Genomic DNA, 5030 nt, shown 5'->3' on the forward strand with positions numbered 1-5030 from the left:
TGTCATATTTCCTAGAAATGTATCATTCTAATAAACAAGTCTTTTGTTCAACTTCTTGTTCTGTTACTACTCCACTTATGATTTACAGTTCTCATTCTGAACTAACTACAGTGTTACTGTTTAAGGATTAGTGGTGACATCGTTGATGTAGTTAGCACTTTGCTAAGTGCTTTTGTTGTGTCATCTGTGTTTATCATTTTCTTTTCTGTTAGTTTTTATATGGCCTTCATATAGATTTCTTGGAAAATACTGGCTTATGTTTCCTAGACTCATGCCTTAAAGTAACTGGCAACTTGTGGGATACCAAAAGGGTTTAGAGCGCTCTGAACTATGTTGTTGAGGTTGGAAAATGGATTCCAACCTCATTTATGTAATAATTTTGAAATATTTTATTCTGTGGCCTAATTGTGTGTGTGTGTGTGTGTGTGCGGACGCGAGTGCGCAGGTCTATGCACATAGATGCCTTTGTCTGGCTGATGCCCAAGTGTGTCTACTCTTACATTTTTTTCAAGTATAATCCCCTTTTAACCATCACCATGTTTGTCTCTTCCTTTATGATGTGTTATTGTGAAATCATTTTCCAAATGTCTTTCTCAACTTGACTTCTCACTTTAAGTTGACTTTACGCTTAAATTAATCTGAATACCTTTATTCAGATTATTCAGATATTCAGTTTAGCTTAAGCAGTTTTTAGCACTGTTATTTATAGTACAGTAGGTAGAAAAAATTAAAACCAAAAAGAAATTCATCAAAATTCCTATCTTTACACAATTTCTGTGCAATTGGACGTTTTTCTGTACAATACCTATAAATTAGCATTGTATTAAATATTCTTTGGTTTTTAAGTTAAGCGTAGAGTCAGTATTTTAATCATAACATTTCATTTGATATAACTTAATAGCATTGAGTAGCTTCTTTGTAAAACAGAGATAACAAACTCATAAATATATTGAGAATATTAAATATCAATATTAAAATGTAAATATGAATGAAGAAATGCATCAAACGTTTAACACCATGGGAAGTCCATGGCATGAACCAGTCACTGAGTTCTTTTTTTTTTAACTCTTAAAAATTTCTCCACTTTTATTAACTAAACATGATTTTATGAACTCAGAAAATGAGTTCACAGCTCTTTACACTGAGTGTCGTGTGTCACCGTCACTTTCATACAGGCAACCACATGCCTATCACTTGCCTAGCAGTCTCTCCAGAACTCTTTGTTGCCACTTTCCACTTGCCAAACTCCTGCCTGCTTTCCCTTAGATCAGTACACAATAACAATTAACTAGTGGATCCTTTACAATTTTACTATCACAAGCAGTTTCAGTTTCTTTTAAAAGCACTCTGCTTCCCCAGAGCAAACAAATGGACAAAATGCAAATGAAATTATAAGATTATTGTGGCCTAAAACTTTGAAAACTAGATCCCACAGTGTCAACTCAGTGTTCTCTATGGTCATGTCTTCTAATCACATCTAAACTATAGTAAGTTTTGAGAACTTACTATAGTTTCTTACTGTAATTTTTCAAAGTCATATGCAGGTAATAAACTATGGTAGTTAGCCAAAAAATATCTTTAAAAAATCAGGTGTCAGAACATTAAAAATCTGACACGCATTAGTTTTACAATATGTATACTTAAATAACTCCAGAAAGCTTCTTTTGTTTTTGCTAAAAATTTACGAAAATAGTTAGAACGCATAAAAATAGTTTAAAAAAAACTGAAAGAAAAACCCAGCATCAACTTATTTGTATAGGCATCAGTAAGAGGACATTATTTTCACCAAAGGTTATATTAAAAAGATTTCCCTTGTATTTTTACTAAAATCCTGATTTTCATTATAGCTCACAATAAAGAAACAGGAATACCTAACTCTAATGTATTATATTATTATGATAAGATAACGAGAATTTTTTGTTACTTCATGATTGCCTTTCTGAATGAGTACTCAAAGAACTATATTTGATTTAGATTTACTAAAAATCAATGTAATACAGAAAACTTACTTCAAGCTTTAAGCAGTCAGCTAAGAACAAAGACTACCTCTTGATAACTCAAGGCCGTTCAAAACCTAGCATCTACTGAAAAGTGATACCACTGGTATGGAAAATGGCCCTTAATGTTATCATGTAGAGGAAGATGTTAACCTTCCCAGCCACCCACTCCTTCAGGGGACAATAGTATTCATAGTGAAACTGCTCAAACTCTGGTGTCTGATGGATTTTGCATAAGAAGGAGAGATCAATACCTGACTCGAAAAGAAGGAGGAGCAGGGGAAATAAAAACAGCAACAGTCCCAGGCCCACCACTAGGAGCCTGGAGAAGCTCTTGATCAGGGGATTGGCCCAGATACGGCCAGTCAGGATGGAATAGCTCCATGACAAAGCTTGACGAGCTTCCTTCAGCTCCTCCTCTTCAGCCATCAAAAAGGCATGTTCATCTGCCTCCAGTTCCTCAAATGAATCTGTGTCTTCTCTTTCTAACTCCAGCCTAGATGGACAGTCAAAGAGCATGTTGATTTCATCGTCATCCACTGGGGTAGGGAGCAGGCTGGTGCTGGGATTGTATGCCAGCTCAGAAATGGTCAAGGGGTCTTCTTATACTTTATCTTCCTCTTCACTTGGAGGAACTGCACACCGAGCTCCCTTCACTGGTGAGCTGGCAACCAGGGGCTCAGAAAGATCCACTTTAGGTAACAGGGCACCTTCATCCAGAGGAACTTCCTCTTCCTGTTCAATGGGGGAAGGAAGCAGGGGACGAAACAGTTCCATGTTGATGATGAGCTGTTTGTTCAATGAATGAAAGCTGCGACTCTGAGTAATGTTGACTCTGTGCACCTCAGAGGACCCCTCTGGATTTTGGAGCTTGCCTCTACCACCTCTTTAGCAACCTTACCACTGTACTGAAATATACTTCCTTTAAAAAATATCTTGCTGCTTGACACAGTCTTGATCTGACTGGACTTTGTATACTTATAAAAGGCTTGGTTTTCTACCCCACATTTCCATAAATGTTTGCAGGCAGCTGGTGTTGAAGTATGTAATACCAAGACAGAGTTTTTCTCTTTCTGGGTGCCAATCACATAAAATGTCTTCTTTTCAAACTTCAATTTGCAGACATCTGACCATTTTCTCAAATGGATTCTTTTATTTCCCTGGAAAACCACAAAACCTGCAGCAGTGAATCCTAAAAATGCTGTAGCACCTTTTGAATCCTTGCATGGGTGAGGATCCACCTCTTAAGTTTCCAGTGTATGAGCTTTCAGGAGTAAGTTGAATTCAGCAATCACTGGGCTCTGACCTCTGAGTTCATTGTTATGAATTTCCTTGATTTTTCTTTCCAACTTCCGTGATTGCTTGGGAAAAATCTCAAACTCACTGATATAATTCTCGGGATGTTCATCAGGATGGTAATCACCAAACTCAGCTTGAATGATACAAGCACCCAGATAGGCAGCATCAGAAAAGGAACACAGCAGTCGACCATGAAAAATGTCTCTTTTAATTTGCAAATATAAAAGGTACCTTGTAAGCTCTTCTTTAATCTTCAGGGGTTCATGTGGGTAGAATTTCACTCTAAAGCACAAGGTATATGGTGGATGAGATGTCGTTTGCTTGAAGATGGACTTGTTCAAGCCAGTGCCTTTGCTTCTCTGAGTCCACATAGGGAATTCCAAAGTAGTCCTTCTCCAGCAAGCTGTGGTAGTTGCAGATGTGCTCAATAAGAAACTGCCCTTTGGTCTCCCTCCGGATAAGGCAGGAGACCTCCGAGTCGTCCAGTAGTCGAATGGTGCATTTCATGTCCTGGCTGAGCGATTTGATGCTGGGGCTCCGAAAGTGCATCATTTTCATAGTCCTCCTGCCTCTGGGCACACAGTGACAAGAAGTGAACACCCACAACAGCACGCGGGAGCGAGCCGTAGGAGGGGCCCGCGCGGCCCTGGTCCACGCAGACATTCACACGCTCTCAACCAGTCCCTGCTCTGGTTCAGTCACTGAGTTCTTAATTGATGAGTTAACCTACGTGGTTTTGGAACCCTGTTTTTTTTTTTTTAATTTTTGCTATCCAATAGTTTTTAAGACCTGCTAGACAGTGGTTCTCAACATTCCTAATGCTGTAACCCTTTAATACAGATCCTCAAGTTGTGGTGACCTCCAACCATAACATTATTTTCATTGCTATTTCATAACTGTAATTTTTCTATTGTTACAAATTTTAATATAAATATTTTTGGAGACAGAGGTTTGCTGAAGAAGTCTTGACCCACAGATTGAGAACCACCGTGCCAGGTCAATTATTCATCATTTCTGTTTCTGTAAAGCCAGGAAGTATATTTGTCTTTATGTGTGAAACTTTCGCATAACCTTTCTGGTCAGGATATGCAGTTCTGTGAAGCCAGACATTATTCTTGATTTTCCCATATGTTACTTTCTCCTGTTATTATTGGAGATCAGCTCTAGTTTAGGTTTTGGGGTTTTTGTTTTGTTTTTGCTCTGTTGTTTTATGCTACTGTCATATTTTCTTAAACTTATACAATATTTTACTTATATATTTTCAGAGATTTAATATGAGAATCAAGAAGTTTGATATAAATACAAGTAAAGAATTCAGAAAATCACCAGGGGCTTCTTGGTAATTTCTGCTTTTTTCTTTTTTCTTTTTTTTTTTTTCTTTCTCAACTCAAAGGCCTTTAAATTTTTTTAATGCACAATTTAAAATTTGTATTGCATAATTAGAAATTTCTCATACCACTGTTTTCTTTGTTTTTCCTTAAAGCTTTGGACTGCCTCTGTCAGCTGGTATGTTCTGTCGCTGTTTCGAGTATTGCATGAGTGCCAATAGCATGTGTGAAGCGTCAATTCATCTTAATAAGTCTCCGAAATTGTCCTAGAACTGTGAGCAAAGCATCAGTGCAAAACTTGGTTCTTTGACTTTTTTACTATTGAATTTTTGTTGTTGTTGTTGTTAGAGTTGAGCCTCTAGCGAAAGTAAAGGATTCTTTATTGCATATCTTGGCACATAATTTT

At 37.4% G+C, this 5030-nt stretch overlaps 1 pseudogene; it reads right to left on the reverse strand.

Moving 5' to 3' along the window:
• Positions 1-2170: 2170 nt before the first annotated feature.
• Positions 2171-3792, reverse strand: LOC110552624 (FERM domain-containing protein 3-like; annotated as a pseudogene).
• Between the last annotated feature and the right edge of the window lie 1238 nt (positions 3793-5030).

Source organism: Meriones unguiculatus, chromosome 15 (genome assembly GCF_030254825.1).
Source record: "Meriones unguiculatus strain TT.TT164.6M chromosome 15, Bangor_MerUng_6.1, whole genome shotgun sequence".
Lineage (NCBI taxonomy): Eukaryota > Metazoa > Chordata > Mammalia > Rodentia > Muridae > Meriones > Meriones unguiculatus.